The following is a 24,505-nucleotide window of genomic DNA, read 5'->3' as shown; positions in this document are numbered from 1 at the left end:
CTTCTCTAGGGGTTCTTCCTCACCAGGGAATCAAACCCGGGTCTCCCACATTGCAGCCAGACTCTTTACTGTCTGAGCCACCAGGGCCTGTCCAGCGACCTGGAAAACCAGGTATATATCTGTATATACATGTATATATTGTGCTAGTCCATGAAATATTAATGAAGTTTATAGGAAAAATGGCTTTCTTCTGATATTGTTGGCACCAACGTAGTAAGTATAAATTGTTTAGTGCTCTGTTTTAGGCATTGTCATGGAAAGACAGGGAGGCTGTATAAAATAATCATTATTTTCTCTGGGAGAGACCAGTATATAGTCAGCTGAGGATTCTTGAGAACATTAAATGAGCAAATGCATTATAAATCATTTGACCTAGTGCTTAGCACATAAATGTTTAATCTTACTCATTGTTACGAAATTGTGAACTTTGTTATAAAAATAATAAACTAAAACTTTATTGTTACACCTCTTTTCATTTGACTTTCTTGGTCCAGTTCCTTCTTGCATTTTATCTAACTTTTCTAACTCCTTTGTGGTAAGTTCTTGGTTTTTATGTCTCCTCTCTTCCTGTCCAACCTCTTTTCCATTATTCCCTAGGTCAATGTCATCACCTTCTACTGAAATGCAGTGCAGTCTAATTCTGCAAAATCTCTTACTTCTCTTAGGAAGGAAAATGACATGATCCAGCAGTGTTTCAGGAACTGGAAGTCTTGTTGCCACTCTGAAATATAGCTTAGAAGACCTAAGAGTGGAGTAAACTATCAGATAAGAGATTACTGTGTTGCTTCAATTGTCCAGATAACAGGGACCTGAACAAGGGTGTTGTGGGAATAGAAAGGGGGATTAATGCAAGAAGCACTTGTGGGAGTAATCAGTAGAACTTTGCCACTGATTGTATATGGTGAGGAAAAGAATTGAAGACCTTGAGATTTCTAGCTTCAGAATCAGTCCTGTACTATTAGTAAGTAACATATAGATATATTATTGTGTGGGAGGCAGAGGGTTGAGTTTTGGACAAAATACTTTAGTAGCATGGCACTGTCAGACTATTAGTTTATTTGTTCCAGTCCCACCCACTCATCCTTCCCCCTCACTCACTCACTGAATTCCATTGCTATTAGTCTAAGAACTTCCCTTTAAGAAAGGTAATTTCTATTTGGTCATAATCAGCACTAGAGACTGAAATATGTGGAGAGCAGTCTTTTGTTTCCTACCCACATTCCCATTGCCCTCCTCTTTTGGAACCTTCCAAAAAGATTACTTAGAGTAATATTTACCAGCATTACTACTATCACCCACCCCACTTCTGGGATATTCATAGATAATTTTTTTTATTTTTATATAAAGTAAATGGGGTGACTTGGCTGGCCTCTTTGAAGAAAAATAAAACTTTATGAAGTGTTTGCGATTAAAAGATTAATCAATGAGTAGAGTAATACCTCATTCATCTAGTATTACTGGGCAATAAATATTCTAAATAAGACAATTGAAACTTATCCACAAATCTGTTTCCATGTAGACTTTATGTATATAGAGCTTTTAATGCTATTTTTACATATACTATGTACATGATAAATAGCTCCAAATCTGTTTCTTTATAATGTTTTATATGACTTACTGCCTTCTGAGAACATTTCTCCACCCTCACTTTACCTCCTGTTCTTTTTGTTCCAGAGTTTCAGAATGAGAATCAGGAGTCCCTGATTCTAGTTTACAGTCTAAAAGTAAATTCTTGTTTGAGGATCTCTTTTTTTTGGTTGTTTTTTACCATTGAATCTGTGAAATCTGGATTTGTGCCTAGCATATAGTAGATGCTTAGTATTTTTTTGAATGAATCATTGTTTTATGCCTACTTTAGCACTCTTTCCCTGATTTATTACTTGGAATTCATCACTGCCTAGTAAATAAGTTTCTGAGTTTTTAATGTAATATGACTATCTAGGTTCTAATTGGGTTGAATTATTAATATTAAACTTCCTTTATGAGTCTTTTTGCTGCTTAGTAGAATTTTCAGTCCTCTTGATGCATTTTCTGGTCCTTAAACTTTTGAAAGAAACAATCTTCTACTACTTGGTTTATAGAGAATGAGTAAGTTAGTCACTCAGTCGTGTCTGACTCTTTGGGACCCCATGGATTATAGCCCACCAGGCTCCTTTATCCATGGGATTCTCCAGGCAAGAGTATGGGAATGGGCTGCCATTCCCTTCTCCAGGGGATCTTCCCAACCCAGGGATCGATCCTGGGTTTCCCACATTACAGGCAGATTCTTTACCATCTAAGCCACCAGGGAAGCCCTTATTGAGAATAGTTTCTTTACTGAATACATTCTATGGGCCTGTATTACATATAAGCAGTGCCGCCATATACAAGTATGTCACCCATGTCCCCAGGGATCTTACACTTTAGACGAAGGAGACACAGAAATGGAGCTCTCAGAGAATAATTACATTTTGGGTCATGAAGCATTGATCCACAGGTGCATTAGGAGTTTTAGAAAAAGGAGGGATCCATGTGGGCTGATGCAGTGGAAAAATAATGCAAAAGGGAGATGGAACATGAATTGCTTTTGAAGAGGTAGTTAAGATTTTGACAAGCATCTGGTGGAGAAATGACATCCTAAGATAGAGCAGTAGTGTAGTCAGGAATGAAAACAAGGTTGAACATGTTTAGACAAAGTCCAGATTTCTCTGAGTGTGGGGACTAGTGGGAAGTAAAAGTAACTAGATTTAATAGGATTTTACTCTAGACTCCAAAATCCTGAAGAGGATCTGAGGACAGAATTTAGAGGAAGCCCTGCATTTAGATGGGGGAAGAAAGCTCTTTATATTGTTACTAACAATAACCTGTAACTAAAATTTAACCTTTCTTTCTCTTATGATTTTAATCAGTAAGGCACAGTAGTATTACCAGTGCTGATTTTTATTAGTCATAGAAAAAGCACAGATATTATCTTTACTGTTTTGGCTGTCTCTAAATATAGTTTATGCAAATTACTACATTAAAACTATAGTTGTTATTAGACTCCACTGGAGTTTACATGTTGGGTGTTAGTAAAGAAGCTGATACATAAATATATCAAAAATATGGGTTCTGAAAAACACTTAGTGATTTTCAATATAATTTATTTTCTTTGTGATCATTGATTTTATTTTACTCATTTAAAATAAAGCTGGACTTCTTTGTAATCCTATGTACTGTGTTTTATGTATTTCAAGTCATTCTGAGAGGCAATATGTAGCTTTCTCCCTGCCAAGCGGGGGTCCAAGGTACCAGTTCCAGTGGAACCAAACTGGAGAAGGCCTTGGAAACCACACTGAGAAGTTTTAATTGAAGTGATTAAACAGGGGAGGCACCTAGTATATTTTTCATTTGTTTTTGTTATTTTAACAAAATTGTGTATTTATTCTGTACTGAGTAAATTTTTAAAATTTCATCAGGTTGGAGAAAAGAGAGCCTCTTCTTAGCTTACAGTTATAGATAAACTAAACTTTAAAAGTGAACAGAAGTTCAAATATAATACCACAGTCACTATCTTCACCCTCTTATTATGTATTTGTTCCAGTTTCTTAAGTTCTTGTGCAAAGGAATGAAATATTTAGGGTGGTTATATAGGAACCTCTCTTAATCTGCTCTACTATACGTGATTGGTCAACTGTGAAGGACTTCATGGCTGGGATGTAAGCTGTGGGTCTGGTTATTTAGAAGTCGGATGATTGGGGTAATGTGGTAGCAGTTGGGGTGGAGTAGAATTGGCAGTTGTGGTATTTGGAAAGAAGAACCTATAGGACTTGGTGGTAGATATGAATGCTGAAATGGATGGAGTGGTGTTAGGGAAAGTATCAAAAGGAAAGTTAAGAATAGGACGCCTGAATTGGGGTGTATGTATTGTATATTATGTAACACCCCCAGCAAAGTTTGACGCATCACCCAGTATTTAAACATTAGTAGTTCTGCAGTGGAAAATGGAAATGTTTGCAGCAAGTAGGCTGAATAAAGCCTGTAAGTAGCTTCACATCAGTTCAGTGCAGATTTTTGCCACTATCAGATGAGCTTTGACATGAAACTTAATAAGAAATCTTTTCAGAACTTTTTAGATTTTGGAACTACGGAAGTAATTGTGAGCTGTGATGACTGTAATATCCAGTGAGGAGAGTCTTAGGAGTGGTGCTTTGAGGAATGTTAGTTATTGGATGGATGAAATTTGAAGCAGTTGAGAAAAGTAAAAGAAGGCAAGAGAAAAGGTAATTTCAGTTTTCAGGTTAGCAAGAAAATTGCTATTTCTAATGAAAACGGGAAGTTGAAGAGGGGAAGCCAGTTTGGGGAAGAGTTTGAGTTTAAAAAAAAAATAAGAGGGAAAAAAATCTTGCTTCACATGAGATACTCTTTTAGTTTTCATGTATTCTGTATCATGGGTAAACAAGCTTAGTAGTTTAGAAGTGTTGCAGTGGAAAATTTCCTTTTAAAATAAGCTCTTAATTTTCAGAGTCTGTAGACTCTGGTGTTGAAATATTAAAGTACTTCTAGCTTGGGAGTGGTTGGAAAGGTATTCCTATATGACTAAGATGGTGGCTCTCTTGATTAAAAAAACCTGGCTGATAGACTGAAAGGAGTGGAGTGAGGCAGGGCGTCCTCCAACAGAAGGCCCGTGTGTGGCTGAATCGTTAGCGTGGCTGTTTTTACAATCATGAGTATATGCAGAAGCAGTCGTTGCTGGAGAAGCAGTGGTAACCAGCAGGTTTTCAACGCTTTTACCACGCGCCAGGCACTGTTTCAGGCCGTGTTCAGCGGGCAGGCTAGTGGCACCTGTTCTGCCTTGTAGACAAGATTGTGGTTAGCAGCCTAGGTGGGAAGCATTAGGCTTGATAGCGGTATGATTTTGATTCCCAGGTCCCCTTTAAAAATCTTCAAGATAGATAACTAATGCATGAGTTTGTGGAATTGAATAGGCTTTAACTTTATTGCCATTCTGTGACTTTAAAAAAAAAAACTTTGGTGAATGGACTCATACATTAGTATTGTCATACTAGAAATATGGACAAGTATGTTTAACAAAAATGAAACAGGGTCCAATAATCACTCTTGAACTTTGTTTAGTTGCTTTCTGTTTACTGTATATAAATATGCTGTATACGTGTATATTTTATGATTCATAAGTTTAAAAAGGCAAATATTGTCTTAAACTTTCATTCAAATTCTCCTAGTGATTTGTGTGAGTTGAACTTTATATTTTTCTTCTATTAAATACGGATGTTGGACTAAATCTCTAAGGCCCTTTCAACATTGAATTCTATGATTCTGATTGTTAATTTTCATCAGATAGAACAGAAAGCAACTACTTAAAGAAGCCTCTCCCTAGATTAGTACTGTAAGTGTAGATAAGATACCAAAGGAAGAAGTGAAAGAAGAAATGTCATAGTTTGTACTTAAATCCTTTTGACAAACATTAAGAAGCACTGAAACAAGGAACCTTGGAAACTAGAAGAATGTGCAGTGTTGACCAGAAAAGTTTCAAAGAAGAGCATTATCAGACGGCATTCAAGTTAGTATTTAATTAATGAGTCAAGTTAATAAACTATAGAGGAAGGAGCCCTGGACCTGAAGTTAGAAAGCCACAAATACGTTTCTGGCTCTAACTCTGCTGCGTATTGGAGTTTTGATGATCAGTAAATTACTTAATTTTTCTGAACCTTGCAAAGGAGAGTAATAAGTACCTGGCCTTACTTGGTTGTTTTTCATAGGAATCAAATGATATGGTAAATTAGGTGGCACTAGTGGTAAAGAACCTGCCTGACAACATAGAAGACGTAAGAGATGCAGGTTTGATCCCTGGGTCAGGAAGATCCCTTGGAAGAGGGCATGGCAACCCACTCCAGTATTGCCTGGAGAACCCCTTGGGCAGGGGAAGCTGGCGGGCTACAGATCACAGAGTCAGACACGACTGAAGTGACAGCACACACACACGCAATAAAACTTAAAATATTCTGTGAACTAACTTTCTTTTAAAAAGCAAAATTTAACTGAGTACATTTGAAGATGTGATTGGATTTATTTTTAAAAATACATGAATCAAGCAGCAAAGTTGTTATAAAATGATAGGTAAAGATCCTAAAGAGGTTATTGAATTTGGTGATTTGAATGAAACTGTTACCAAGGGAGGAAACTTGAGGGCAGATTAAAGTAAAGTTGAGGCAGAGCATTATTGCTCAGTGGAGAAGTTTGGAAAGGCACAGATGTTAAGAGAGAGGTGGCCTGGCATACTTGTTTATTCCTTGCATTGTTGTTGCAGACTTTTGTTTGCCTGTTTGCCTTCCTTACTGGATTAGGGACAGGTAGAAAGCAGGAACTGCAGCCCATTCTCAGTGCCTTGAATAGAGTAGCAATTTTAATAAGTAGCTTTGTAAATAAATACTTGCTGAACAAGACTTAGCTGGTAAAGAAAATTTTTGTGGTACGAATTTGTGCATGATGTATGTTTAAGATGGTTAAGACTTAAATGTATTCATAGGTTGAAGTGAGAGATTGAAAAGAAAAGGTGTTGGTTTTCTCAAAGAAACAGGAAAAAAGGGATAGGATCTGGAGCCACAAATGAAAATGCTGGTCTTAACTGGTAGAGAGACTCTTCCTTACGAAAAGCACCAGATAATTATGTATTTTAGAACATGGAGGGAAAAAAATAAGCTTCCATATTCTTTTTACAAAACCAAGATAACATAAAATAAAAGCATAAAAGATTACACATCAGTCTCACATAATTTGATGCAAAAAATACATAATAAAATCAAATGAAATCTAGCATTACATTAACAGAATACTACAAATGAGTGGTATTCCTGTTAGGAATAAATAAAATTAAGTCATATTAGGTGATGGGACATGTGAATATCCTGAGGGATATCAAAAGAAGGGAAATCAACATTTATTTCTAATAAGAATCCTTAGTGGAAAAAAAAATAAATGAACATAGATATGTAAGGTTTTATATATCTCAGACAAGAAGCCAACATTTTGTTACTAGAAATGGTGAAATACTAGAATTTCTATTTTAGTATTTAGTGAAATACTAAATTCCTTTTAAAATCTCATGAATCAAAAAAGGTCTGGTTGGCATTACTGTTACATAACATTGTCTTGAGAATGCTGGCCAATATAATTAGACCAAAAACAAAATAAGAGGTATAATTATTGAAAGGGAGGAGGCACATTTATTTGTAAATGACAGTTTATATCTGGTAAATCCAACAGAATCAACTGAAACATTATATGAGTAATGAGATTTCAATGTGATAATCTGGTTATAAAATAAAAAACCCCCAAAATTAATGGTTTATCTAGAAAACTGTTTCTTTCTTTTTAGATGGTCTGTAAACTGAAAGCTTATCCATATGGGTTAATGAATGGGAATCCTCAATCTTAAATACTCTTTATTATGCCTTCTGGCAAAACTTACTTAATCTTATCAATCTCTAAGTAAATTGCAGTCTATTTTGAGTAAGATTCTTTCCATGTTAACTTTTAAAACCTCTTTGAAATAAAGTTGTAGTAGTGAACACATTCCAAGTAAACTTTATAAGAAAAGAATTTTTTTTTTTTCTTTTTAGAATTCCTTGTGGCTTGTGATACTTGCTGTATTACTTGGTAATGCCAGGGAAGGTGTAATCTGATCTCTGAACCATATTTGGTAAATAATAATTTTATGTGGAACCCACTGTTCTATCAGTAAGAGGAAAATTATTGCTCAAATGTAAGGCTTTTCTATGCCCTTAAAGCATTTCCTGACTTAAAGACCAAGTTAGATCATATATTGATTCCTTTTGTTTTTTAAAAGACACTGTATCCCAGTTCTGTAATGTTTTGGTTTGACTAGAGGTGTGTTGACAGAAGTATTTTCTACTTTACTTGAATGAGGAAGAATTACATGTCTACTTGTTTACCGTTAATTCTCTTTTTCCTGAGTGTAAATTGTTGTATTTTTATTTATCATCAGTTCTCAGAATTGAGCTCTCTCACATTTGCTTTGTTCTGGGATCAATGTCGATAAATCAGGTTATCTCTCTTATAAATGTGATGCAATTGAGTTATTTAAAGCTAAAGCTTGTTACACAGCTGTCGTTTCAGCATTTTATGAAAATGAAAGCTTAAGTATACTCAGATGTTTAGAGCAAAGCTTCCCAGGTGGCACAGTGGTGGAGAACCCGCCTGCCATTGCAGGAGATGATAGAGTGTGGGTTCGATCCCTGGGTCAGGTCAATCCCCTGGAGTGGGAAATGACAACTCACTCCAGTATTCTGGCCTGGAGAATCCCACAGACCGAGGACCCTAGCAGGCTCTAGCCCGTGGGGTCACAAAGAGTTGGACACAACTGAGCATATAGAAATCTGTACTGAATATCTACTGTCTGCCAGGTTGTTAGGTGCTAATTCTCATGACAATCCAGTGAGGTAGGGGATGGTGTCCCATTTAATAGAACAGAAACTTCTGCAGAGTTTTAGTTTGTACAGGAACCAGATTTGGAACCTAGATCTTTCTCTACCAGAATATTTTCATCTACAGCATGCCATTACAAAAGGTGGAAAATTGACCTTGTCCTTAAAAACTACTTTGATTCTATTTTGCTTTGTTGTGTCCTAGTTACTAGAAATGCAGAGAGTTAAGTTCTTTGCATCCTTGTCTTCACTACTTTTTTGTCCTGTTACAATCCTCACCATCTGCCATCATTGGACAGCAGCAGAGGATTCAGTTTATTTTGACTACTGTGGGATTGATTCTCTTCTTTCTTAAGACACTCCTAAAATTATCAGCTTGCCAAGCATAAGAACATCATTTCTAGGCCCTAGTAATCTAATTAGTACAACAGTCTTAACATTTTTAATAGCCTGCCATTTCTGTAACCTTTGAACTTGCAAATTTGTGTGTGTGTGTTAATAATGTGGACCTAACCCAAAAAAAAAAAAAATCATTGACTCTATTTTGGTAATGGAAAAAAGAATTTCTAGTGTGGTTAAGGACCACATCTTATGAGCTGTTCTTTGCATCCCTCTTTAAGAATTACCAACTATTTTTAAAAATTGGAACTTTATTTCACTGCTTAGATGTATCCAAAGCATTTCTTAAGAAAAGTCTGAGAACTGATTGTAGGAATTTAGGGAAACAGAAGGTAATTGGAAATAAGATAGCAAAAGAGAAGAGTAAAGTGACCTAAAAATGAGAACTTTACAATTCCAGTTTTATTAATGGAAATGAACTTACTGTTGGTTTTCTCATTCTATATACTCTAGTCCCATTTTGGACAGTCTGTTGCTGAAAGCCAGTAGAGATTTCATAAAGGCTACTGGTTTAGTTTCTAGAATTGGGAGTTTAGAATGGAGTTGGGTAGATTGAGGCAATGACTTAAGTAATGCAAATAGCATCTTTTGGTAACTTGTAATTTAAGAGAGTCTTTTCCATTTAAGAGTATTTCCTATGTGAGACACTGGGACCCCCTCCCTGCCATTAGCTCACAATGTCATCTGGTCTCGTTTCTTGTTCTGCCTACCTCTAGTTTACTCTAGTTTCTCTTCTGCTTTCAAGGCTCCAGACCCAGTTCCTGGACCTGCCCTGGAAAAGAAGTATCCAGTAGAGATGAGCTCACTGCAGTTACTTAATTAAAAATTTGTAAGCTGCAAAAATGGCAATGGGCCAATCAAGAACAGCTACCATTTGAATTTTTCTATTTCCAGGTATGCTAAAGTCCATGGCACCAGTCAAGCTTAGCCATGTAACTGCCTTACTATGAAATCTATAATAACCAAAACTTTACTTTCAAAACTTTGGTCATCTTGCTCACAGTTTGGTAACATCCCTAACCACTCGGTGACATGCAGCTAGTTTTGACTTTAACGTACCTTTTGCCTGACTATTTCTAATTTGACTTGTTTGTAACAGCAAACTAATGGAAAAACAATTAAAGAAAAATTAATTGGAAATGCTATTGAGTTAAGCCCTGTAAAAATGTACAAAAAGTACTCTGGTCTTTGTTGAGAAGTACAGAAACAACCAAACTGTCTTCCTTTAAGAGGTTCACATATGGTACAAGTGATTTAGAGAATTAAATAAATGAAACAGTTCTCTGTCCTGAGGTCCTCAACTAATCTCTACACTGTGAGTGCCTTCACATAAAGAGTTAATATGGTCTTCAAAAATGGGGGTGGGGGTGGGAGTGGGGAAATTGAAAGAAAATTCCTGGATAGAATCAAGTAATGTATTATGTAATAATTTTACCTGAACAATTTAATTCTATTTTAAATGTAAGTATATAACTAGTATTTGCTATATGTTTACTTGATTGCCCGAAAGAAACCAGACGAGAAAGTCATCAGTAGTTGGAGTTGTCATGGAAGGTAACAGCAAAACTAAAAATTAAGGTTTCTTACTACCTTAGATTTTAACTGAGAAAAAACTACTTGTGAATGTTTAGAGGGCTAAGTTAGCTTTTAAGGACATTTATCACTTTTACTAATTTGTATAGATTTAGGAACAGTCAATCCATAAAATATGACTTTATTTGCTAAAGGATATATGACCGTACATATCTTTTGATTTTAAAGTTCAGTTCAGATACATTAGAGATAACCCAGAATTGAACAAAGGAATTTTATATCCCAGTTGTGATTTTAAAAGATGATTCTCATATCCTGGCTTACGCTTTGTATGCCTTCCTCGAGTGTTAATACATAATGAATTTAATGTCAGCCAGTCTTGTCAGCATTAGGTCACTGATTCTGTGCCACTTCATTTATTTAGCATTGAAACAATTATATCTCACTGAGTGTTGAGTTAGGGCAGGAAAGAGAGCTACTGCCAGAGTTACTAGGGTCCTTTCCACTGGTAGATGAATTGAAGGGGAGATAAGAGAGAATTGCTTCTGAATTTGAAGTCTTACTAGTAATCACTGGGGCTATGAGTAATGGTGAAAGTTTTCTATATCATTGAATGTAAATTGTGTATAAAACACTTTATTAGGTGCACTAGAGATGTAAAAATAAATTAACCTTGTTTTCAGTGGGCTTATGGACAAGTAATACCATAAAAAAGTATAATAGAAGTGGAAAAAACTGGAGAGAATCAACTTTGTAGAGAAAGTAACATTTCTGCTGAGCCTTGAAGAGTAGATAGAAATCTTTAGCAAGAAAGACAAGAGTATTCCTAAGTTGTAGAAGTCAAAGTATATAATATGTTCTAAAGGTTGTAAACAGTCCAGTATGCCTGCAGAATAGTAGGGTATAGAAGGATATGATGGATGGTGGGGCTATGCCACACATGTTTTCAAATGTATGGTGAAGGAGTTTGGATTTAGTTTAGTAGGTGATGAGAATCCATTGCAGATTTATTTCTTAGCATTCTCGCACTTAAGTCAGTGAGTTTTTTGGAAAGCTGACTGCAATAGAGTGAGGGCTGAAACTTGAAAAAGTTAGAGATTAGGCAGTAGCAATACCTATGAAGGCCAGCACTTACTCTTATTTGATCAGGCATCATATGTGAAGAATTTTACCTGTATTTTCTCACTTACTCCTTACAGGAGTGGTGTGAGAACTGAAATAATACAGGTTAACACTGTTAAGCACAGAACCTGATCCATGGTGAGTCAAAGTGATCATGCTGTAAGCTCAGAGGAAAGTGCCCTTGTCCACCTTTATGTGTGGACGTTTAAATCCCATCTGTCAAGACTCCTGATGATTGAGCATTGTTGCAGTTATTAAGTATATCAGTAACAATTTCAGCATTGATAGCATAGGCTTAGGAGTTATTTGAAAGTACATTGAATTGGCTCAGTTCTGGTACTTTCAAATAATTCTTTCTGTGCTCCTCCTACTCTCTGACTCCCCGTATCAGAATACAAGTAGTGTTATGGGGAAATACATAGAAATATATAGGAAATACTTTTATAGGGAAAATATTCTGCTCTGGTCTCTGTTGCTTATGCTTAATTATACAAAAATACCTGAATATATATTCTTGTAAAAAATTAAAACATAACAGAGATGACTAAATCTCCTTGGACCACCTTCTGTCTGTGTGTGCCTTTCCCCAGCCAGGTCTCCAAAATAATTAGCATATATCCTTTCAGAGCATTACCAGTGCATTCATATAAAAATATCTGTTTAAAACTTTTTTTTTAATAAAAAAATAAAAAAGAAATAAAACTTTTTTTGGTGTCTTTTTTTTTTTTAACACAAAGGGCATCATTATACACGAGTTTTGCATCTTTTTTCATCCAGTAATGTCTTAATAGGCCTTTGCATATAATTATTTGGATATCATATTTGACTTAAAAAACCACATTGCTGTACATTGATTTACTCATTCATTCCTAAATGGTTATTCAGATTGTTCTTTTAGTGATATACACTGAAGTGACATTCTCATATGTCCATGGGGTCGCAGAAGAGTCAAGACACAATGGAGCGACAGAACTAAACCGACATTCTTATATGCTCCTCTTTAAACACATATGCTTCTCCGTAGGTTGGATACTTTATATTGTTATAGATGGAGCTCTGGTACTTCATGATCAGCAGCAAATTTTCATTCACAGCTGATGGTGCTAGCACTGGATAGTGACACTACAGTTGAGAACTGGCCTAGAAAACAGCTCTGCTACTGACTTAGTTGGAACTGTAAATACATTTCTTAATACATCTTTCCATGATTCTCTTCTTTTAAGAAGAAAAAAAAAGTGGGGTAACATTTGTCTTCTCTGCTTCACGTATGGGGAGGATAAAATGAGATAAATGCTATAAGAAGTCTCATATAAATCTGATTTCTACTAGTTTATGATTTTCTCAAAAGCAGGAACTATATTTTATTCATCTCTGCATATTTAGAGCTCATTACCTGGCTTACAGTGGGCAGTGTTTGTGGAATGGATCACAGACATAAGGTGAACCAAAAAGTAGATTGTATTTGTGAAAATTCCAGGCCAGTAGAATTTTCTTAGATCTTATACATAATCTGGAATCTGTGCTATTTTTCATTGAAAACTTTCCACCTTTTTAGCTTTATCTCACTTCCCTTCTGCAGTACAGCTATAATTCTTCAAATTTATCCTATTCTTTCATGGTCTTTTTCCTAATACAAACAGTTGTCAGTGATATCCTGCAAGACTCTTTATGATTTATCTGTTATGGCTAAATCCAAGTACTGTGTTCTTTGTGAAATTTCTCTTGCCCCTCCTCAATTCCTGCGTTTTAGACACTTCTTCCTCCTGATCTCCATGGCTGCTTACACACCTCTCAGTGCCACACCGTGAGTGTTACTGAACCACTGCATGCCCGCTTCTGGGACTGTGTGGAATGTCACAGAACCAGGCAGGGCTTGGAACTTCAGAGATAAATTAGGTGGATCTGGAAAGTGAGAGGCGTGTTGTTCTTACTGACTTACGGGATTCAGCACATATGGGGCAGGGGAAAGCAATTAAGATTATCTATGATAGGCCCATGCCTACCCTACTTCTTCAGCTTCATCCTGTATCACACTTTCTCCCTGTCCTCTGACTCCCTGCCCTTCAACATGAACCAGCTACTTGTGGTTACCCAAACTTGCCATGCTGTCTGATTCAAGTCTTTTCCCAGGCAGCTACTTAATGTTTGAAATCTTCTTCCCCTCTTGCCTGTCCACCTGGTAAACATACTTTTATCTTCTAAGACCCAGCTTAGGTGTTGCCCTCTTTAATTACTCCTACCCTTGAGCTCTCCACTTCCCTCAGAATTGACTGGGCCCTCCTGCATTTCCCGTGTGCACTGCAGCACAGCTCAGTTACAGTTCAGTCATGTTTACTTGCTGATGTATTTGTCTTCCTCTACTAAAATCTAAATTTCTTGAGTGTAGAAAAGTGTGCCTTTATTAATTTTTTCAGCACCCACTATAGTAGAGAGTGAGTAGTAGACACGCAACAAATGTTTGCATAAGCATTGTGTATACTATATAGTATATATGAAAATATTTAATAATAATACATTAGAAAATGTGTCATAAATCAAAATGTTGAGTAGATGATCACTTTCATATATGTTCATAGTTCATATCGTTATGAAAGTCATTCTAGATTTATGGATAAGTATTAGATAATGAGATTTCTGGTTCTTTATTCAATTATATGATATTAAATATTCTCTAAGGATATCTATAATTGGAGAATTGTGAAATAGCTTTATATATAGTAAATATGTTGAGATAGAAGTTTCTGTGCAGTTTTGAAATTATTCTTGACCATCTAATATAATATTCATCCCCCATAACTATAACAAGATTAGCAACCAACTTTTTAACAGTTCCATAGTGTTAGATTTGGAAGACTGGCACATACTTAACAAGATTATGTTAAATTCAAAGATGAACAGAAGAAACAGGGGTCAAGTAAGGGGCTGAAACTGCATGGGAATCAGTGGGTGAAATTTCTTCTAACTTCCTCTAAATATTCATCTTAAAATGTCCATTTAGATTAATATTTTAGCCAAGTTATTGTAATTTTCACATGTCATTGAGTCCTACTTAGTTCATTCCAGAGGTTTATGGTGGATGTAAGATGAAAACTGGTTCTTTCAAGTGCTTTCATTTTCTTTTCTGCTCTTTTTTTCCCTTTGTCTATAAACAGGAGCTCATTATCATATCATTTATTTATATTGTGCTTTCTTTTAAAGATATTTATAAACGAGATGGATTATCCAAAAATTACATTGAAAGGGGCACACTCAGAAGTAACTTTGTTTCCATCTTAAAGCCATAATGTACTGGAAAATAATAATGAAGTATGAATTGGAAAATACACACAAGGTAGTTAGTTATATAATATGTTTTGATGAATTATAACCATTCTGCCTTAGATTTATTGCACTTTTCTTGATCCTTAGAAAATGGTAGCACTCACCACAAAACCACAGTACATAAATTGCCAAGTGTGGCTGACTTGCACATTCCTTTTAGGGGAACTTATAACTGCTAAACCTTTTAACCATAAGAAATGGTCAGTATTCATGGACTTGAGGCAGTGTATTAATGAATAAATTGGGAATTTTTTTTTTTAAGAGGAGATAAGAGTATGGCCATTCTTAGCCATTTGACATGTATAAAATTACACTATTAATGTTTATTGTTTTTCTATAGAAAATAAATTACTATAGGCTTATAAAGTTGAGAAATACATTTTCTGGTAACATAATCCTTTGTTCCCTTTAAGCTTTTAAGTAACACTAAATCTGAACATGATAAGTAATTCAAGTAAGTAGCATTTAGGTGACTTAATTTGGTGTGTTTCTATTTCATTTTTGCAAATATCTATGTAAAGTGATTCAAGACTACAGCTGTTTTATGCTAGTTTATGCTAAAGAGGGATTGTACTTATTTTTTTATCATAAATAATGATAGTATTTGAATTTTAGATTTTTAAATGCCATAGCTGTAATTCTTACATTTTAACTCTTAGGGAAATAATTTGATATTATAGAATTTGGAGAGCAGCAAGTTTTCGTTCCTTTAATAAAGATGTAACATCATATTCCGAGAAATACAATTCTAATAATTTGCTGTTAAAAGTAATTTTGAAATTTTCATTCAGTTAATGACAATTGTAGATTATTTTGAAATTAATCAAATGTGAAGCATCAACTATTATATACTTGCTTGACATTTGATGAGATAGTTACATCATCAGTAGTGAAAGAGGTACTTAAAATACTATATATAATTAGATAATACTTTTTTTTTTCCAGTTTACTTCTGAAATCCTTACTAAGGCCAAAAAGTTTCAAAACTTGCTTTAACTTCAAAAAAAATTAGCAGCTAAGTCACTGCACAGTCATCAGCCAGTCCACAGAAGAGACACAAGTTAAAATTAGTAATAAAAAACTGTTAGCATCATATTGGCAACCAAGTACATAAGTTGAAACACTGTCCCTTCCCATTAAACATCCTGGGAAATTTAGTAATGGTTGTTGAGGTTGTGTGTCCCTAAAAAGCACCACTCTAGTCAAAAAATAAAAAATAGAACACCACAGGACTGAACAAGAAAAATGGAATTGACGTACAACACTCAGAATGTCATCAGTGAACATTTTAAAAAGTAGATACCTTAAAAAGCATGATAGTGTAATTTTACGCATGTCAAATGACTAAGAAATATGTGTAAATACTTATATAATATTTACACAAATAAATACTGTACTTGGCTTTTAAACAGTCCCAAAGTTTGCCTTATAGAAGGAATTTTGACATAGTTGTGGAAGCTTGTTATTGTGAAGTGAAGAAGGGTTTTTTGAAATCGGAAAGTTGAACACAAGTTGTGGATGGGTGTGACTGATTCCTCGAAGCTGGAGTAAGCTGAGGTTGCTGGCAGATGTTTGAGGTGTGTTCATATTTATATTTTGAGTGTTCATAGGCAGCTTGTTTCAGCTAAGTGTGGTTTTTTGCATTTACCTAGTGTTTCTGACAGATGAATTCACAGCAGAGTTCATTTAGTGCTCAAATTGTTGCCTAATATATCAGTTGCATCGATGCAGTTTCAAAACAGCTATTATAGCAGCACTCACATATAGCCAAGGGTAAGACAAACACTGTAGTTTGGAGGTATAGCTACCACTTTTTATAGTAGTCTTTAATCTAGATGTATTCTGATCTTTATTTAGAGATTTATTACAACAGATACTTACTGAGCATCCACTACTTGCCTTCCACTTTCTAAATATTTAAGATACAGCAGTGAACAAAATAGTCTCTCCATTTTGAAACTAATATTACTTGTGTAAAAATTTCTGTTTGTTGTCACAGGTTGGTTTTAAGAGGCAAAATTGGATAGATGAATGGACCTCTGGTTAAAAAAAAAAAAAAGAGTTTCCTGGGCATCAACACTTTTTCTCTAACCCCCTAAATTATGTACGTTTACAACATAATTTTCTAGGGGTCTGTCCAGGTCGAGATTCCATTGTTTATAGAAAAAAATTAGTATCTCTGGAGGTCGCTATGGAAATCAGAGTTAAATTTAGGATATATATATGTTAAAATGGAACAACCTCTTACCTTATTGTCTATAAGCTAAAGGAGAATCCCAGTGCAGTTGAGAAGTGAATTTCAGTTTTATCTATTTTGTCCTGTTCTTCCATGATAGTCAACATAAGCTATATTTTTCTTTGTTATAGTAGTAAATTTGTTCTGGTAAAACTCAACCATGTACAAACAGGGCAAAGATGAAATATGTATATTGGTTTACATAGTAGGCTAAACCATTCGTGTATCTCAAGACCTTCTATAACAAAAGCCGCTGTTCACTTGCAGCCTTCATCAGCCTTTCCCATCTTCTCTTGTAGATACTCTCCACCCCAAACTCTTTCTTCATAATCCTCTCCTCCTGCCCCTCCTCTTCTAGCCAGACAGGTGACTGACTCATTGTCTCCAGAACCTGCCTAGTGTTTATTGGATTGCCTTGCTTCATACTTCAACCTTGTGATGATTCAAGGCCCTTCGACCTTCTCCCTCAGGCCTGAGAGCACTCTGAACACCTATAGCACAGTTTATACTGCTTATCTGGCACTTATTTTCAACCTAGTATTTGGGTTTCAGGTAGCTTTGTCTGAGTTATCCAATTAAGACAAATGATTTGTCCCATATACATGGGAACGAAAGCCTCAAAGGCTTTGTTAGCAAAGTAATGTCTTTGCTTTTTAATATGCTGTCTAGGTTGGTCATAACTTTTCTTCCAAGGAGCAAGTGTCTTTTAATTTCATGGCTACAGTTATTTTGGAGCCCAAAAAATAAAGTCTGTCCATGTTTCCCCATCTGTTTGCCATGAAGTGATGGAACCAGAGTTTATACTTAACCAAACATTTAATTGTCTCATCTTATTAAATGAGACAACCCCTACTGATATAGAATTGTGGGTGAAATATTTAGCAGTGTTATTTCTGTTTTTAGCTATTAACATGTTCTTTCACCAGAAAATTTTAGAAACAAATAGTTAAAACAGAATATTGTTTCTTGAAATTCTACTGCTTAGGAAGGTTTTAAGCTTACCTGAGAGTAACATTTAGTTTATTCATTAATAAGACTTTGATACTAAAGGGCAACACTTTGACTGTCAGGTTTAAATTATGTAAATCTAAGTAGTTTATATAAGGTATATTACCAGTTACTCCTTTTTTAAAAGTTGGATCTCTGGGAATTTAGCTTTGCTCCATCATTTACTATGTATGGTACCTCCTGGTCAGGAACAGGCGATTTGATTCTTTTACATATCTGTATAGTCATCGTTTGGGAGTTTTGTTTGTTTTTTAATCTTTTATCAGGTTTGCTAATAAGTAACACATCTCACCTAAATCTGTCACTTCAATGGTAGAATAGTAATGTTTACCTCATCCCCTCCACTCTCACGTCTCTCCATTTCCCCTAGGGTTAGAATTGCAAGAGCTTTGCTGTTTTATTGGACTTAATGGAAAGCCAGCTTTTAGTCATACATGATTAATATTCTATAGCTCTTTCATTAACAACACACACACTTTTCTTCTCAAAAGACTAGTTTGGAAAGGACCTTGGTGATATAGTGCACCCCTCATAATCTATTAACTGGCTAAGCTGATAGTATTTACAGGGAAAAGTAATATAAATATTGAATATGGATTTAAGCAAAAACTATGAAATAAGTAATTGGGCAGATGGACATAGGATTAGAGAAGGATGGTTATATTATGGCATGAGAACTAAGTTATAAAGCTAACTCTTCATTTTCCATAGTAGGAAATCCATAGAAAATGTGTAAAATTGAAAAAAATCAAGACATAGTCCTATAAATCATCTTGTATAGGAATGTGAAGAAACAGCTTAGTGTTGACACTGGAATATGGAATAGGATAAAAAAGTGCAGAGGCATGAGGCATGGAAATTGCTGGTTTCCCCAATAAACTTTGTAATACTGTTTGGCTTTTAAAAACTATGTACATATGTTCTTCTTTAAATTTTTATTTAAATTTTTCATTATAGGGTAGGTCAAAAAATTAAGATGTCTTAAAATCAATTTTTGTATATAATGTTTAGTATTTGGGCTGGAAGGAATGTTGGCCTTTTAGGGAAAAATTAATAGTGACTATGTAATTTTCATATAAAGTATAACCAAGAATATTTTTCTTTGTGTATTCTTAAATTATATGGTAGGATTGTCTCATCTACACTTGTTAATTAATGCCAGCACCAAGGATGCCTCTCAGATGTTTTATCTGCGAGCCCAGAACTCTGAGCTCCAGGTCCATATATCCCAGCTCCCTCTGTGATATCACTGTTTTGAATTTGTAAAGGTACCCTAGACTCAGTATGTTCAAAACTAAACTTTGTTTTGTTTTCTTGGACCTTTTCTAGTTTGTTCCTCAGTTTATAGATGGGACCACCATCTGAACAAATAAGAAAGCAACCTTGACACCTCCTTCTCATTATCTAATCCATCTCCAGGTTCTATTAAATTTTACTTCCTAATTATCCCTTCAGTTTTTCCTTCTACTCAGTGTCCATTGCTATCTCTATAGTTACAAGGTATTAACTATTTCTTAGCTAGTTCAGTTCAGTTCAGTCGCGTCCAACTTTGCGACCCCATGGACCACAGCATGCCAGGACTCCTTGTCCATCACCAACTCTCAGAGCTTTCTCAAATTCATATCCATTGAGTCAGTGATGCCATCCAACCATTTCATCCTCTGTCGTCCGCTTCTCCTTCTGCCTTCTTAGCTAGACTAAAGCATTTTTCTAACTGGTCTTCTCATCTTTTGCCATTTTCTCCATACTGTAGCCGTTCTTCACACATACATGATTTCTTGATCATGTCACCTTTCCTGCCTCTGAGCTTAAATCTTACAGTCTCTTCTCATTACCCTGAGAATAAACCTCCAAATTTTAATGGCCTATAAAGGCACTGTATGATTTGGCTCTTACCTTTTTCTTGCTGCTGCTATCTGTAGTTTTTCCTAATATACTCCCTTGTAGTCTGTTTTTGAATGATGTGAAAGGGATGAAAAACATTGTGTCAGCAATGAGATCAACTGAGATAGCAGTCAGCAGATCTGGTAGCAGAAGGCAGACAAAAGATAAAATAGTGGGCAAGTTAAAATAGTTACCTAAATTATTAGCTTGTTTTGATGTGTCTTTAACCCAGGAATTTCTGTGACCTGGAGAGCAAGGGTATGGACTCTAATACTTGTATCTCCAGCATGGTTATCTGTTGTGTACTAGGCATTCCTTAAATTTGTGGATTGTGAATGGATGATGATAGTCCAATTTTAAATATCCAGGTACCTCTTAAATGCTCAAATTTTGTTCAGACCTGTAAGTCCTGTTGCATTTCTTTGTTGTTGTTTTTTGATCTGGAGGCTATGGTCGCTTCTTGGGAGTACAGTTAACAGTTACATGTGTTAAACTACTATTACAGTCCTGGAAAAATTCACCATAGTAAACGGTAGTGAAAATGAAGACTTGATAATTATCATAACATGAAATCTGAGTGAGCCATTAACTGATACTTAGTACTCTGCACTGTCATAATATTGAGAGGTTAGAAATAAGTTGCTTACATACTCTAGGAAAGGAAATAACATGGCACATTTTGTAAATCTTTCCAATATACTTACGGTTGGGTTTGTAGTGCTATATATACTCTGCTGGGCTTGCCAGGTGCCTCAGTGGTAAAGAATCCTCCTGCCAATGCAGGAGACACAGGTTCAATCCCTGGGTCAGGAAGATCCTCTGGCAGAGGAAATGGCAATCCACTCCAGTATTCTTGCCTGGAAAATTCCATGGACAAGGGAGCCTGGCAGGCTACAGTCCATGCGGTTGCAGTCAGACACAACTTAGCGATGAGCACAGCACACAGCAGCACATATACTCTGCTACTATTTAAAATCATTAAGAACTTATTCCTCCCAGATTATTTGAGCTGGCAGCAGGTTAGGTGCTAAAACTTGCCCCTATTGTTAGAAGCATTCCTGTAAAGCATGATTTCTTTATTCTTTTCTCAGAGGAGCAGTCATTTTGCATCTTAACCTTAGAAAATGCATTTCTATTTATTATTAGAAATAATTTTCCAGATTAAATTGTAAGGTATTTCTTGGTTTTCCTTTCAAAATTAAATAAATACCTGTTTGTTTCAATAGTGTGTTTAGTTGTAAAGCTTATTCACTCACCCACAAGGCTACATTTAAAAATAGTTATCTTAAAAAAAAAAAAAATAGTTATCTTGCCTTGTTCTTAAAATTTACTTTTGCTGGATGCAGAATATGGGTTAATTGTTTCTTTTCCCATTCAGCACTTGAATTTTGTCTTTTCAGTATCTTCTGGCCTACACTGTTTTTGATGAGAAGTCAGCCTTCATATAAATTGTTGTTGCCTTTTATTTTATTTCTTTGATTGCTTTCAGGATTTTCTTTTTCTTTGGTTTTCAGCACTGTGACTATTATGCCTGTGTGTGATTTCTCTGACTTTTCCTTTTTAAGACTTGCTGATCTTCTTAATCAAGATCTTTTTGCTTGTTTGTTGTGTTTAAAGCAGGCTCTGACCTGTTTTATTATAGAAAATTTTTCCATGATTTACTTTTCACTGATCTGTTTTGGCATGCTTCTAATGATACCAAATCAGCTGGATCAGTGATAGCCATGGTGCGTATTCTGGTATTTCCCACACCCTGTGCCCAATTCAACATTATTGCCACTGCAGATGGATACCAGTTTTGGCCTACATGGCGTAATTCTCTGTTTCAGATTTCTTCAACCCGGGCAGTTGTTGATGAGGATGACCAGTTTCACATTGCGTCGTCTTACCATTTTCAGAGCCTGCATGTACCCCAACATGTGCTTGCCACTTTTCATAAGGAGTTGGAATCTTGGGTTGATACAGAGTCTAGAGTTGAGTGATTTAGGCAACTTTATTGTCTTCCTTGTGACCACAACCTTCCTGCTTCAGGTGTGGGATGGCTCTGAACCAAGAGCAACCTCCAAGATGGCCAGGGAGCCTGTCAAGTTCTTCTTGATGTGTAAATTTAGATCTTTTACTAACTTGGGGAAATTTTTAGACACTGTGTCATTACATACTTTTTTCTATCCCATTCTCTGTCCCTTTTCCTTCTGGAATTCCAGTTACAGGTATGTTAAGAGTTACTGATTCTTTCTCACAGGTCCCTGAGGTAGGTTCGTTTCCCTGCCTCAGTCATTTTTTTTTCCTCCATCCTTCAGGTTCTAATGATTTCTATTGCTGTGTCTTCAGGTTCACTGACTCTTTTGTCATTTCCAATTTGTGATTACCTAGCCAGTGAATTTTATTTCAGACATTTTATTTTTTACTTATTGAATTGGCATTTCTTTTATAGTTTTGGTGTTTTTTTTTTTTCCTTGACTGAGAAATCCAAGCGTATTGGCCCTTACATTCCTGAACATAGTTAAAATAGCTGCTTTAAAATCCTTATGTGCTAATTCTAGCATCTGGGTCATCTTGGGCTTGGTCTCCCTCCGTTGCCTTTCTCTTGACAATGGGTCAGTTTTTCCTGTTTCTTATGTGTAATAATTTTAGATTATAACTTGGATGTTATGAATGACACATTGTAGAGACTTAAGTCTATTGTGTTCCTTTAGAATGTGTTGATGTTTGGTTAGTGGTTTGCATGCTTGCTTGTTTGTTTTAGTAGGCAGTTAACTTGGCTGAACATAAACTACAAACTGAAACCTCAGTTCTGTTACTTTAACCTTAGCCTTATTGCTTGGAATCTCAAGTCTGTATAGTTTGGGAACCAGAGATATGTGTAGATATTATACACAGAATTTGGTGTTTCTCTCCTTTCGGTGATTTACTCGCTAGGTTTTCAGCTGTTGTGGTCTTGCCAAAATCTGTCCTTTGGTTCATTAAGCGAATTAGACTGAAGACTTACTTGTTTGTGCAAGCTTTTGCTGCTCAAAAACAACTGGGATGTGCTCTCTGTCTAAAAACCATTTGAAAAATGGAAAGTCACCCCATGTTGTCTACTTCTTCCAACTACTGCCTTGCTCTCCTCCTCCCAACCCCCAGTGCCACCACTCCCACTTTGCTGTTTCTGCCTTCACGCTCTTTATATTTTGTCCAGTTACAGAAGTTATTCGTGAGAGCATTAGTCCAGTAGGAGCTACTTTGCCATTTCAGGAAGTGGAATCCCTAAAATACAATTGTGCGTTTAAACAATTTTCTTGTTAGTATACTTGATAGTCATATAAGAGTTTTTTCAAAGAACTTCAGAGATTTCTGTATGTGTATTAATAATAGAATGAGTTGAAATTTATTTTCAACCTCTTTTAAATAAGAAAGGTTGTCCTGAATTAGACTGAGGATTTATTTATTTGCCTCTCCTTCAAATTATAATTTCCAAATCTAGATTACTTGAAATGCATTTTAGAAGCAAAATACATGAATAAACTATACAGTAAAACCTTTATTTCATCCAACAAATGTTACATCTTGGACCTACGTCCTGGGAATACAGCTGTAAACTTCAAAGTTCTTGATCCTGTGGAGCTAACGCTTTAAGGATAGGCAGGTAGGTAGGTAGGTAGATATGCCAGTATTGATAAAAATGCTATGATGTAAAAGCAAGGTATGAAGATGTGATAGGGAGGGAGAGGAGAGAAATGTGGCAATATTTTAGGTAGAAAAATTGGTCAAGGAAGCAGTCTGATCAGAGATCTTAGTGAAGTGTGAGAGAGAGAGGGAGGCATGCAAATATCTGAGGGGAAAGGGTTCCAAGCAAAAGGGCCACAAGTCTAAAAGCCCAGGGGAGGGATGAAGTTAGCTTCTCTTTGAGAGAGAACCAGTGTGAGGGGAATCAGCGTGGAACTGAGGGAGCAAAGACAGTGGTAGGAGGTGAAGTCCCAGGCGGTAGTTAGAAAGGGGTCTTGTGTTACAGGAGTTTGTGCTGGGGAAATGATTGTTCTGATTTACTTTTCACAAGGATCACTCTGTTCAGTAGAGTAAGAGGTAGGGGTGGAGCAAAGAGTCAAGCAGGGCGGAGACCTTGGCAGTAGCAGTCTAGGTGAACTGTAATCGTGGCTCGAATAAGAGCAGTAATGGAAGTGGGGAAGTGTGATCAGATTCAGAATAATTCTTGTGCAGATAACAGCCAGCAGAACTTGATGATGGATTAGATATGGCATGTGAGAAGGACCGACTGAGTGACTGATGGTACCATATATGGAGATGAAAGAGACTGGGAAAGATTTGGTTTGGGTGGGGGAAATTAAGAGTTCAATTTTGGACATACTAAGTTTGAAGTGAATTTTAGATATCCAGAAGTAGATGTAAAGAAAGCAGCTGGTCATGTAGCCTGGAACTCAGGGGAGAGAGAGCTCCCTTGGAGTTGGACAGAGAGATTTGCAAAGCCTCTGTTTAAAGTAGTGTGTTTGGTTGAGATTACCTTGACGAGGAACGTAGGTGTAATTGAAAAGAAACCCTCGGTCTGAACTGCATAACTCACCGATGTTTAGATGTCCAG

The 24,505-nt window shown here is 36.0% G+C and overlaps 1 protein-coding gene and 1 pseudogene across 3 annotated transcripts in view; one reads left to right on the top strand and one right to left on the bottom strand.

Annotated features, from left to right (window-relative positions):
* Window positions 1-24,505, top strand: part of TAB2 (TGF-beta activated kinase 1 (MAP3K7) binding protein 2) — an 81,388-nt gene that overhangs the window by 14,753 nt on the left and 42,130 nt on the right. For 2 of the 3 annotated variants that reach the window (XM_070461567.1, XM_020893674.2), the window contains one exon: window positions 9,568-9,716. The exons of the other annotated variant lie outside the window; for it this stretch is intronic. The gene's annotated coding sequence lies outside the window, so the exon portion shown is untranslated. Of the gene's footprint in view, window positions 1-9,567; window positions 9,717-24,505 lie in introns of those variants that run through there. 3 annotated transcript variants of the gene reach the window in all.
* LOC110137385 (large ribosomal subunit protein eL30 pseudogene) lies at window positions 21,585-23,132 on the bottom strand (annotated as a pseudogene).

The sequence above is a fragment of the Odocoileus virginianus genome, chromosome 34 (assembly GCF_023699985.2).
Source record: "Odocoileus virginianus isolate 20LAN1187 ecotype Illinois chromosome 34, Ovbor_1.2, whole genome shotgun sequence".
In the NCBI taxonomy this organism is placed as follows: domain Eukaryota; kingdom Metazoa; phylum Chordata; class Mammalia; order Artiodactyla; family Cervidae; genus Odocoileus; species Odocoileus virginianus.
The sequence above is the reverse complement of the archived record's forward strand: the minus strand, read 5'-3'. Positions and strand labels throughout refer to the sequence as shown.